The sequence below is a fragment of the Cnephaeus nilssonii genome, assembly GCF_951640355.1.
Source record: "Cnephaeus nilssonii genome assembly, chromosome: 8".
NCBI lineage: Eukaryota > Metazoa > Chordata > Mammalia > Chiroptera > Vespertilionidae > Cnephaeus > Cnephaeus nilssonii.
In genome coordinates, this window is record NC_137079.1 from 39,328,564 (window position 1) to 39,342,942 (window position 14,379).

The 14,379-nt window shown below is 37.0% G+C and overlaps 1 protein-coding gene across 2 annotated transcripts in view; it reads right to left on the reverse strand.

Annotated features, from left to right (window-relative positions):
* The window catches only part of PCCA (propionyl-CoA carboxylase subunit alpha), a 377,531-nt gene that overhangs the window by 138,851 nt on the left and 224,301 nt on the right, over window positions 1-14,379 (reverse strand). The window lies entirely within an intron of this gene.

Here is a 14,379-nt window from a genome sequence, read left to right on the forward strand (position 1 = left end):
AGCTCTGCAAAACCACTAATGCGCTTTCTATTTCTATAGAATTGCTTATTTCTAGCCATTTCATATAAATTGAATCATAAAATTTCTGGTCTATTGTGACTGCCTACTTCACTTAGCATAATGTTTTCAAATTTCATCCATTTTCTATAAAGAATCAATACTTATTTATTATTAATCCTCACCACAGGATATTTTTCCAATGATTTCAGAGAGTGGAAGGGAGGGGGAGAGACAGAGAGAAACATCGATGTGAGAGAGACACATTCGGATTGGTTGCCTCCCACACACACCTGGACCAGGGCCGGGGGTTAAGCCTGCAACTGAGGTATGTGCCCTTGACCAGAATCGAACCCGAGGCCCTTCTAAGGGTCAATGCTCTATCCATTGAGCCAAACTGGCTATGGCTACATTTATTTTTTAATTAATGAATAATATTCCATTCTATAAAGATACCAAGTTTTATTTAATATTATACATATCCATTGGGCATTTCATAGACCTTAGTGCTGTTACCACTTTTGGCTTATTATGAAAAATGCCACTCAGAATATTTGTATGCAACATTTTTGTGGACATATGACTTCACTTCCTTTAGGTATATATCTAGGAGTGGAATAGCTGGGTCACGTTGTAATGTCTTAAATTTTGAGGAATTGTCAAATTACTTACAGGTTTGCAGTATTTTACTCATAAAAATCCCTCCAGAAATGTATGAAGACTCCAATTTCTGTATATTCTCACCAACACCTTTATTTTCTATCTTTTTTATTATGGCCATCCTGGTAGGTGTGAAGTGGTATCTCACCGTGGTTTTGATTTTCATTTTCCTAATGACTAGTGATGCTGAGCATCTTTTCATGGACTTGTTGGCTATTTGTATATCTTATTTGGAAACTTTTCTACTCATGTATTTTGCCCATTTTTTAATTGGGTGTCTTTATTATTGACTTATGAGTTCTTTATATATTCTACAGAAAAAATCTATCAAATATATGATTTGCAAGTATTTTCTCCTTTTTTGTAGGTTGCCTTTTCACATTCCTGATATTATCTTTTAATTTATCTTTATTGTTGAAAGTATTACAGGTATTACCTTTTCCCCCTCCCCCTCATTGAAAATATGTGCAGAAGCTTCTTATTTTGACATAGTCCCTTTGTTTATTTTCTCCTTACGAGATGTATTGGCAAACATATTGCTACAAGAGATGTATGAGATTTTGGTTTTAATAGTATGGAGTTTCTGCAAAAAATTAAAAATGGAACTGCCATTTGACCCAGTGATTCTACTTCTAGGAATATATCCTAAGAAACCTGAAACAGCAATCAGAAAGAATGTATGCACCCCTATGTTCATAGCAGCACAATTTACAATAGTTGATTGTGCCCATCAGTAAGATGAGTGGATAAAAATGCTGTGGTACGTTTACATCATGGAATACTATGCAGCAATAAAAAAGAAGGAACTCTTACTTTTTGAGATGGCATGGAGGGACCTAGAGAGTATTATGCTAAGCAAAATAAGCCAGTTAGAGAAAGACAAGTATAACATGATCGCACTCATATGTGGAATCTAATGAACAAAATAAACTAATGAACAAAATATATCCAGAAACATAGACATGTGGTACAGACTGTGGAATCTCAGAGGGAAGGCGGGGGTGGATGGGTAGGTGAGTGGGAAGAGAGCAACCAAGAACTTGTATACATATATGCATAACTCATAGGCACAGACAATAGGGTAGCGCAGGCTTAGAGAGGTGGGAGGGGCAGGCTAAAAGACGTCAGTGGGGGGTGGGACATATGTAATACTTTCAACAATACACTGAGTGGCCAGATTATTATGATCTCTGAACGTATAATAATCTGGCCACTCAGTATATATATATACTAGAGGCCCATTGCATGAAGATTCGTGCAAGAATAGGCCTTCCTGCCCCTGGCTTCGCTCCCAGCGCCCAGGAGCCTGCAAGTCCTTGCTGCCAACTGTCCGGGACCCTGCAAGTCCTTGCTCCCAGCAGAGCACCACTCCTGTAGCTACCTCCACCCTCCACCCTCCCCCTCATAGCAGGCGTTCCACCCCGCCCAGCCGCTCCGCACCTGCGTATGCAAATTAACCCATCTTTGTTGGGTTAATTTGCATACTCACTCCTGATTGGCTGGCTGGTGTTGTGGAGGTTCGGTCAATTTGGATATTTCTCTTTTATTAGTGTAGATTAGAGGCCCAGTGCATGAATTTGTGCATGGGTGGGCTCAGGCCAGCCTGGCCAGGGGGAGGGGACATGGGCGATTGGCCGGCCTGCCTGCTGGTTGAACTCCTGGTAGAGGGGACAATTTGCATATTAGCCTTTTATTATATAGGATATACACTGAGTGGCCAGATTATTATGCGTTCAGAGATCATAATAATCTGGCCACTCAGTGTAATGATTTAATTTTAAAAATAAAATAAAATCTTCATCTATTATCAAAGTGTCAATTTCTCCTTTTTGAGATTTCAGTTTTGGATCATATATTTGAAAACTGTAATTGCATACATATACAGCAGGTTCTTGAGTAATATTGCATTTCAGGTCATTTTGTTATAATGTTGATGAAAATAAATGATTCCTAGCTGGGGCCACTGTCTGTGTGAGTCTGAACGTTTTCCACATGTCTGTGTGAGTTTTCTCAGAGGATTCCGGTTTCCTCCCACATCCCAAAGATGTGCACATGAGGTGAATTGGTGTGTCTAAACTGTCCCAATCAGAGTGAGTGTGAGTGTATATGAGCGCACCCTGTAAAGGATGGGATCCTGTTCATGGTTGATTACCATCTCGAAAACTGAGCTGCCCAAACAGACTCACCACCCACAACCCTGAACTGGATTAAGCCAGTTGGAAAATAATTATCTTGTTTCTTAATCTTTCCAAAATATATGTATAGCTCACATCTATTTCAAAGTTTAATATTAAAAGTATATTGGGTATTTACTTAGAAATTTGCTGATGTTTCTGTGACCAGAAATATGTCATAGGAACTTAACTCTTATTTATATCAGTCTAAGAAAAACTGGTTTTGTTATGTCATTTCTCTTGAAGTCAGTTTCCAAGAATCTACCAAGACATTGAGGATTTACTATATGCTCATAACTGTTACAGCTTTCTGATGGATTGACTCTTTTATCATTATTAAATATACCTATTTGTCTCTAGTAACAATTTTGTCTTAAAATTTTGTCTGACAGTAGTATTAGTAATATTAGTATAAATATATTTGTCTGGTGTTTCTATAATTTTACTTTAAACCTATAGTGTCTTTAAATTTAACCTGTATCTACTGGAGAAAGCATATACTTTGTTCTTGTTTTTTACCCATTCTGCCAATATCTGTCCTTGATTAGTGTGCTTTATCCATATACACTAATATAATTACTCTCCAGGTTGGATTTACATTTGCCATTTTTATTTTTCTTTCTATATGTCATTATCTTTTTTGTTCTTCAACTCCCTCTATTAATGCCTTCTTTTCTTAAATAGATATTTTCTAGTGTATCATTTTAATTCACTTAATGTTTCATTTACTATTTTGTAAAGTAACCTTCTTAGTGGTTAACCTGAGGATTACAATTAGCACCTTATCTTTAAACACTCTAGTTTGGATTAATGCTAATTTATTGCAATAGCATACAAAGAATTTGCTTCAGTATAGCTCCATTTCCTCTGCCTTTATCTTTGTATTGTCATACAAAGAATATCTGTGTATATTATATGCTTTAGATTTATAATTATTGAATTATTGTATTTAAATTATATCAGAAAAAAGATGTTACAAAACAAAAATACATTTATACTATATTTTATATTTACTAATGTAGTAATCTTTACCAGTGCTCTTTATTACCCATGTGTATCTGCTTCTGTTTAATGTCTTTTCATTTCATCCTGAAGTACTTTCTTTCATATCTTTTTAAATTGATTTTCGAGAGAAGAGGGGGGAGAGAGAGAAACATCAATAAGAGAAGAAACATCCATTGGTTGCCTCCCGCACACGCCCTGACAAGGAATCAAACCAGAAACCTGGGTATGTGCCCTGAACTGGAATCAAACCAGCCACATTTTGGTGTACATGGCAACACTCCAACAAAGTGAGGCAGGGCCCTTTCATATTTCTTGAGGGGTAGAACGGCTAGCAACAAATTTACTCAGGTTTTATTTACCTGGGTATTTCTTAATGTCTACTTCATTTTGAAGAGATATTTTTGCTGGATATAGAATTTTTTATTGACATTCCCTCCCCCCAACCTCTGCCCCCAGTACTTTATATATGCAACCTATTCTCTTCTGGGTTCTATGCTATCTGATAAAATGTGAAAATCTTATTGAGGATCCCTTTTACATGATAAGCTATTTTTCTTTTGCTTTTAAGATTCTTGTTTTTGACAGTTTAACTCTGATGTATGTAGGTGTGGATCTCTTTGGACTTATCCTACTTGGAGTTTTCCAAACTTCTCCACTGTGCAAATGAATGTTTTTCATAAATTTGGAATTTTCAGCCATGATTTCTTTAAATATTCTTTCTGTTCCTTTATCTTCTAGTCTCCTTCTGGGACTCACAGCATGTATATGTTGATGCATTGATTGTATCCCACAGGTCTCTGAGGCTCTGTACATTTTTCCTTCTGTTCTCCATACTGAATAAATCAACTGACATACCTTCAAATTTGCTGATTATTTTTGCTGCCAGCTCAAATCTGCTGATGAGTCCCTGTAGTATACTTTTCATTATAGGCACTGTATTTTCATCTCTGGAATTCCTATTTGCTTTTTTCAGTCATTTCTACCTTTTTATTGCTATTTTCTATTTTACAATACATGATTACCATGCTGTCCTTTAATTCTTCATATCTGGTTTCCTTTAGCCCGTTGCACATGTTTTTAAGAGGTCAATGTCACTGAATACTGTGCAAAACATTTGGGGCTCCTCCTGGACAGTTTCTATTTACTTTTTATCTTTTGAACGAACCATACATTTAATATTTCTTTGCATGTCTTGTAACTTTTTATAAAAAACTGGACATTTTAATAATGTGACAACCCTGCAAATGATATTCCTTTCCCTCACCAGGACAACAACTTTGCCATTTCCTCTAACTTTGCCTAATCTTCAGAGTTGATACTTATCTTTGTAATATCTTCTTACACCATTCTACCCTAAGCCTCCTAAAGGACAGGAACTGTTTTGCCATTATTCTAAGCCCAAGCATCTTATAATACGGAGTGCTATTTGTTATTTTTGGAGTGATCTAATAACTAACTCTGTAGGTAAAAAAGTCATCATTAAACTGTATATTCAGGAATTTACTCTACTGAAAGAAAGTGACCTTTGTAAAATAGATGGTTAAGAACATTAGTCCTGTAGACCAATGCTATCTAGATCCAGGACTATTAGTTTCATATGAGCACTCAAAATAAGAATTAGTCCAACACACTGCAGAAAACCAGAAATTACAAAGAACACTAAATCAAGGATCAGAGAATTGATATATATATCAATGTACACACACACACACACACACACACACATACACACACACACACATATACACATACATATATCTACTTTTAAAAGTTTCAAAAAAGGTAAAATAAAAAGATGGTTTTATAAAAATAGGCAGCTTAATTCTGAGTTTATCCTATACATTAATGTGGGATTGTATAATATTATATTAGGATATTTAAACAACTACTATGCTAATATCTTCTAAAATAACAATGCTTTCAAATAACATAGGTTACCAGTCTCTGATGTTCCTTTTCTTATACATTTTTTTTATATTTCTTAGAATATCCCAAATTCTTAAAATTTATTCACAGAACAAATTTCACTGAAACTATTATTTGGGATAAAGATGAAAACGTACCAGTATAAATAGAAATTTAAATATATTCAATTAAAAGAATCAAGATCTAAATATATGCATTTCATCTTCTGTAATCTATCATTTTAATTTACTTACTTATTTTAAGGAAAAGGTAGTACTAAATAGATAAACACAATGCCCAAATCCATCTCCTAGAAGAGACTCTCAATCACACAACAGTACATTACTTCATCTTAAATCAGAGACATAAATCATTATGGTATACACACAAATCGAGAAAAAAGAATTATACTAAAAAATGAAGTAATGTCTTTAAAAGATAAAATTTTTCCACTTGCTAATTCCATTACTCTTTTAAATTTTTACTTATCTCACTGACAAATCTCTCAAAACCACCTTTACTAGTAAGTCCTTTTTTGGAACAGGGCTACATATACAAATATACAAGTATTCTTCCACTGTCTACAGAAAATTTCCTTACACAGATCAGCTAACTTGGATTTTAATATTAATCTTTGAATTATGTAAATTAATCATTTGACATTTTATTCGGAATGTAGTGATAGTGTTGGTTTAGTTTGATCCAAAAATCAAGAATTTCATTATCCTGTAAAATATATCCTGAGTTCAAAGTATTTAAGGGGGTTAAACAAAATGCAAACATTTAATGCAACATTAAGCATGTGAAATAAAAACTTGATTGCCTAAAGAAAGCATGCTATGCTGTTACCCTGGTGACAGGTTAAAAAAGGGATTGTGAGCTGAATAGCTGTATGATATGAAATTAAAATGTTTCACATTGAACAATCCAAAATGAATTGGGAAAGGTTAGAGTAGAGGAGAGAGAAATCAATTCTCCAATGGCAATGGTGAATGGGAAAGAAGTATGAATAGGATTTGCCAGTGGGGTGCAACAGCTGCCAAATATCCTGCAGCCAAAGAATTACAATAATACTGATGAAGTGTGCAAGAGCTTTTGGAGTCATTGCAGGGAACAGAGAAATTCTCCTGCAATAATGAGGCTATTTTGTCTTCCATTCAGCTCTTATCGTAGAATTAAAGAGATATATCTTAAAATGTAATATTTAGCAAAAACTGTATAAATATGACATTTCATCCACTTACTCACTATTTTGTGCTTAATCTCACATAGCTTTCTAAATCATCCAGGACAGTCTAATTAAATAAATGAAAATATCATAATAGAGATACTAAAAGTAAGGCAAGCATAAAGGAAATTAACTAAATTGATGTTTTCTCCCCTTTTGCTACTTTTACTGAATTTATTGCTCAAGTGAAAGTAGATATTTCCAGAGGCATAGTATGATTATGTATGTTTGTGAATATATGTCCTAAGTACTATTTTTTATTATACAGTCCGTTATTAAAACATCAACTTAATAGTTATAATGAAGTAGTGAACTTGAGAACAAATATAAAACAAGTATAATATAAAAGTTGTGTTTTAGTGTCACAGATGGTGAAAATGCGTTAATAATTTGATATATCCTTTTAAATTCAGAGACATTTAAGTAAAAGAGCCAATATGTAATTATAAAAATAATTGCCTTTACTTGGGAATTGTTTTCATATAGCTATTTTTTTGTTTCTTTTACAATTATATCTTTCAATGATTAAAATCATATTTCAAAACCTTAAACTTTTTCTTCTAATTGAAAACTTAATAATGGGTAAATAAATTATAAATCTAAAACCAGGAAAGGATACTTTTTTAACAGAAAAAACACACAAAACCAACACACAGATAATTTCATCTGTCAGGTAAAAGTCACTAAAAAATTGATTCTCCATTTTATCAGGAAGCCAGATGAGAAAAGAAAATGCAATACAAATGTAGACACAACGACTGCTATTCAAGTGAATATAATTTCCCATTATGCTACTGTGACTAAAAGAGTTAAACTGATGACAGGCTCTGTAGCCAGTCAAGATACTTGATATGTTCTACAAAGTATGAGCTCAAAGTGGTGATTACACACAGACTCCATACACCCAGAGTAATCCTCCACAAAGTGAATGCTTCATTTTTAAACCTTTCAGGCGGAAATATTTTCATCAGCATAACCGTAGCCTATAGTGAAGGTGTTCCTTTTCTTGAGTCTTTAACCTCTGCTCAAATACCAAGAGAAAAATAGAAGGCTAAAGTAGAAACCAGAAAGTAAAAGTGTCTGCCTCATGCAATTCAAATAGGAACTGAGCTGAAAAAAATTTCAGGAATTGTCCAATCCAACAGGGCCATTTCTCAGTGGAAACTGGAGTCAGAAGTTGAAACATTTGCACAAAGGCTTGTTCCACCTTGATACTTGATAGTAGCACTGGGACCAAAATCCTGACTCTTGACATCTCAATGCTGGTTCCACTGCACCATGTCAACCATTGTGAAATTTCAGGTGAAGAAGCCAAAAGAACCACAGAATGTATTTATTTAACATACACACATCTACTCATGTGTATGTGTTGTGTGTGTGCATGCAAGGCACACAAGTGAGAGAAGGAAAAGAAGAGGAGAGAGTAAAGGAAGGGAGGGAAGCAGAAAGAGAGAAGAGAGTGGGTGGTGAGAGAGGGGGAAAAGGGAAGAGATGGAGGGGGAGAGAAGGTCACGTCCCTCACTAACCCCCCTGCCAGCCTGGTCGCCCCACGCAGCCTGCGGTTCAGTCGTTTGGTGTCCCTCACTAACCCCCTTGCCGGCCTGGTCGCTCCATGCAGCCTACTTGTTCAGTTGTTTGGTCGTCCCTCTCTAACCCCCCTGCTGGCTTGGTCGTAGGCAGCCATCTTGTGAGGGTGTGAGAGTTAATGTGCATATTACCTTTTTATTATATAGGATACCTGCATCAACATTTACTTTCAAATACCTTAAAATAGATGAAAACATAAACTGCCCACACTCACCTCAGCATGGCTTAACCCCCAGGACTGACATGTAAAAGGGAATAGAGGTCTTAGTCTGAGCCACAACCCCTGCCAAATTCTCACACCATGCAAAGTAATGCAAAACAGCCCTCTACTAGGGAAGAGAGATTTGGCCACCAGACAGTCTACCACCAGGAAAGTGACCCTGGCTCTCCCTAGAAGTGATAAATGAGTCAGACAGTTTAATAGGAAGATTAAATCATGGAATTAGAAAGTTTAACTGCTAAATCATAAGAAAGGGTGCAGGGCAATTTGCATAGTTACAAAACTTAAGGAAATAAAGCAACAGATGCATAAATACTAATGGGGAAGGAGGAAGTAGAGACACCTACAGAGGGCAGAGTGGCCCTCACTGTATCTGAGGAGCTTGGGATGGCAGAGGTGGACTAGAGTAAAGCAGAGGAGTAAAGCAAGCTTAGAAAAGTAAATCCTGACTTGTGAGCAATACTTGGCCCTCAGGAAAATAGGCTTTTTTAAGCAAAACTAAATAAAAGATTACTGAAAGGGGCAAAATTGTTTTCCTCACTATTTTTTCCTCCAATCATTAACTGTTAGTGAAACAAATTATTATACCAAACCACAATGCCAACAAAATAATTTTAGCTTCAAGTAACATGAAGTGATTGCTTAACACAACTTTTAATGATGCATTTCTGTCAATAAAAGTGTTTAAGAACAGAACAGATAAAAAGAAAAATAACTCCATTGTAAGTCAGCATATATTTACGTAAGATTTTAATTATGCTCGCCAAATTTGTTATAGTCATCCTAAGAAAAATTGCTATTGTATCTCACATTAACATTTTTTTCTAAAATGCACTGCTATCTTTTTGCTATCCAAATACTGTGGGTACGTATTCTTAATGTCTTTTTCCAAGTCATAAATGATGAAAGAGTGAAACCCATAGAGAAATTGGGAAAATAAAATCAGCAGCCAAAACAAGCAACACAAAGGAAGGGCTGCAGGCCACTGGGTTTGGAAGCATAAACATTACATGAGCACACCCATGACAGAGCAATATGTAGCCACACCTGGAGGCTAACACTAGACTAGATTCCCAAGCCAATAATGAAAACATGATTCTGAAGCCAAAATGTGAGCATACATCAGCTTTGCTATCGGGGACCTCTTCTGTGAACAAACAAAAATAAAGTCACTTTGTCTACACAAGATTATACTTTGTCAAAAGATCAATATAGCCCTGGCTGGCATAGCTTAGTGATTAATGTTGGCCTGCACATGGGTTTGATTCCCAGTCTCAAGGGTACGTACCTGGGTTGCAGATTTGATCCCAAGAGTGCATGACTCAACTAATCAATGTGTCTTTCTCATATTGATGTCTCTCTACCTCCCCTTCCTTTCCTTATCCTCTCCCCTCCCCACCGCTCTTCTCTCCCATTCACTCGGGGGGAGGAACACAATGAAAAAAATATCTTCAGATGGGGATTAACAATAACAACAAAAAAGGCCAGTATATTTATCTAGATGTTATAGGTCTCTGTTTTTATGGGTGGTACCAATTTTATAATAAACTGGCATACTAAATAAATGATAAGCTCAGTAGAAAATAAATTAACCAAAAATAAAATAATTGCTTGTTATATAGGTAACATGTGCACAAGTATCTACATAACTAAGCTCTAGCCTATGTATTTTATTAGTATAATTTTTTGGAACTTCTAAAGTGTAATGAGTTCAACAGTAGTAGCAGGGGAGGAGGATTCTGGGATGATGCTGAAATAGGAATAATTATTGGGTTAAGGTATGGGGCACTGACTGTATACAGATGTAATTCTGTGACATCAACATCCATGCCCAGACAACCACTTTGCCTTTCCTAGAAATTTCAAATAAAATAAATCACATATAGTCTTCTTTAGCTGGTTTCTTTTTCTTAACATGATTTTATTTTTAGATTTATGTATGTTGATACATGTATAACATACTTTTTTATTGTTAACCAGTATTCTATTGCATGGTTATACATTTATTTATCCACTCACCATTTAATGTAAATTATTCTAATGGTGTGTGGTAGTATAGTATTGGGGTTCTAACTGGGATTCATCTAATAATTGATGATGTTAGACATCTTTTCATGAACTTATTTGCCACTGACATAAATTCTTTGATAAAGAATCTAGGCCAAAATTTTTTAATTGGGTTGTTTGGCTTACCATTGAATCATAACAATTATTTACATATTATATATTCAAGTCCTTTATTAGATAACTCTGAATACATTCTGCCATTTGCTATCTTGTTTTATAATTTTCTTGGTGGTGTCTTCTGAAGGGCAAAGAGAGAGATAGAAACATCAATGATGAGAGAGAATCATTGATCGGCTGCCTCCTGCACACCCCATACTGGGGGATCAAGCCAGCAACCCGGGCATGTACCCTGACCAGGAATTTGAACCATGACCTCCTGGTTCATAGGTTGAGCTGAACCACTGAGCAACACCGGCCGGACTCATATTAATATTTTTGAAACTACTAAGATTCATCCTAAATTTTATTACTATAATACTTCTTAAAACTTTTATCAAGATTAACAAAGAATGCCTTAGCCGGTTTGGCTCAGTGGATAGAGCGTCAGCTCTCACCGGGTCAAGAGTATGTACCTGGGTTGCAGATTTGATCCCGTGAGTGCAGGAGGAAACCAATTGATGTGTCTCTCTCACATCAATGTTTCTCTCTGTGTGTCTCTACCCCTCCCCTTCCACTTGCTCTAAAAATCAATGGAAAAATATCTTCAGGTGAAGATTAAAACAAACAAACAAACAAAAAAGATTAACAAAGTAATAAAACAGAAATAATAAATACAAATTACTTGAACAGTCTTCCTGTAAGTTTTCAGAGTATTTTCTTACCTCTAATAAAGTCCAAATTAAAGGGGCAAACATCCTTTTTCTTTTTGAATTTAAAAAATTAATTTGAACCAGAAACCCAAGAATGCCTGAGAACGCCTTTCTAGCCACGCTAGCAATCATCAGATGTACGGTAATTTTACCTGGGACAAGAGGGTAAGTATTTTGGTCTTATGCTCCTGACCCTTCATGGGTAAGACCCCTTACGTGGGCTGATCCCCTGACTAATGTAGTTACCAATAATACCAAACACCCTGGTCATCCAGGAGGTCCATGGGTGGGGCAAGAAAGTATAAATACACAGGGGTCTCCACCCAGCTTCCCTTTTGTATGACACGAAATCAAAACAATGCCCCTTTGTGTGTACAATTAAAGAGAGGTTTCTGGCTTGTGTGGACACCAAAGAAAGGGTGTCACTACTATCACTACTTGCCCCGGTAGAGGTGCAGAAAATGTAACTAAGAACTTGTCTATATAAAAAGAAATGGACAGCCAGTTTGAAAGGGAATTGCCATGGACTAGAACAATGAATATCCTTACATGATATTATTCTACACTATCACTAAAATTTCCCCCAGATTTGGATCACCCCCAGTACTTATAATAGTTCCTCGCACCCTTGGGGATTAAAAAAAAAAAAAATCATCTGTTTGGTGCTTGGGGACAAACTTAACACATCTCTTCATACTTTAGAATTACAACAGCATAATATACAATTATCCCAAGCAAACGTACAAACTAATTCTTTGAATGTCTGGCAGCAATTTAAAAAGGACATGTAAGGATTTACTCCTTTTCATTGTGTAGAGGGCCTCCTGGGAGGGCACCTGAGCATTCTATATTGGTCCCTCTTACCCTTTAGGCCAAGAGAGACCCTCTTCTCACAATTCAATTGCTCACAGCTGTTGCATGAGCTCTCTGTTCATGTCGAGGTTGAAGTCTCGTGATGACTGGTGCCATGGATCTGTCTCTCACCCAGTGGGGCGAACTGAGCCCTCCCTGGAGAAGAAACCCGGGTTCCACAAGATATGTGATCAGTGCTGGGGCCCCGCCAGCAGGCGAGGGGATCCCAAGGCAGGTGCTGGGCATGGAGGCCACGAGGGCATAGGCTACCAAGGAGACAAAACTGAACCTCACGTCACCCTGCTTGGCCCCGGAGGATGGCTGGTTAGCCAGAGACGGGTAAGATTCCTCAAGGAGCCGAAACCGGTTTGGCTCAGTGGATAGAGCGTCGGCCTGCGGACTGAAAGGTCCCAGGTTCGATTCTGGTCAAGGGCATGTACCTTGGTTGCGGGCACATCCCCGGTGGGGGGTGTGCAGGAGGCAGCTGATCGATGTTTCTCTCTCATCGATGTTTCTAGCTCTCTATCCCTCTCCCTTCCTCTCTGTAAAAAATCAATAAAATATATTAAAAAAAAAAAAAAGATTCCTCAAGGAAGGAACAACCTAAGACAGGCACAGTCGCAGAGGGGCCATCAGGAGAGAATTTGGGGATCAACAGAGGTGGGGCACAGACCCTCACGCCCCCCCTAACATTGCAGGGGCCTGAACCCTAGCCCCTTCTGAGGGAGGTCTCCTGCCCCCATGGCTGCTTCGTGCTTCCCATGCCCAGCTCAGATCAGGACCCAGGTGACCGACAGAGACTTGGCCAACAGCAGCTGCCCTCTCACTCCAACAAGAATTGTTTGAGTTGTCTTGTACCCATGGTGTGGGGAAGTGGGTTTACGATATCTAAATCCAGCCTACCACCAGGAATGCTCAGGACCTACTCAAGAAGGCAAATAATCCCTTCCACTAATATTTATAGGGTAAATTGTTGTTAGAGTAATACATTTGACAGTAAAATAGTAGTCAAGTTTTCAGGCAAATTTAAATTGGCTAGTTGAAACAAGCGAATACTCTAGAAAAATTAATTGTACTGAACAAAAAGGTGTTCCTAAAGTGTTAACTAAAATTTTTATTGGTACTTCATCTCATGATAAAATTGTGCACCATGTAATGAACCTAAAACAGTAATATTATAGTGCAAAAAATTAAAATTTAAAAGCCATCAAGACTACATTATAAAATTTTCAAAAGCCTCCTAACATTTAAACCAAAAAAGAGGGGATAGTAGAGGAATATCATGTAAGGAAAAATATCCTGAAAGTAAATTACACCTAGAAAATTAATACTTTAGAAAATTAATTGTAAGGCTAAAAGCAAGACACCCATGAAAAACACACAAGGTGACAAAACAAGCCAGAGGAAAATCATTTGGGCAAAAAAAATGAAATAGGATCCCAAGTCAAATTTATAGAAAATATTCCTTTATTAACTTTTGGTCGAGAATATGTTTGTATATTTTCAGAAAACAACTCCGAGACCATGTGGATTCCAGCAACAGAGAGGAATCGACAGGACTACTCCAGCCATGAAGACAGAAGAGAAGCAGTCCAGAGACGGAAGACGCTGATGTGGCCTTCCCATACTAGCAGTTAGCAGCTGTGCATCACTGCAGGTTGCCCAGGACCAAACCAGAGAGAGTCGGACCTGCATTACCACCATTTCTCCACCATCCAGAACTGTAATGTCAGTGCTGACATGTACACATAAGGAACTGTTGGACATTGTAATTGGGTCTCAAAAGAACTGTTGGCCCAGAAAGAAACTCACTACAGACTGATTCATTTGCCTGTCACCAGAACCATTATTGCTTGTCTCATTTTCGGTTCTTAT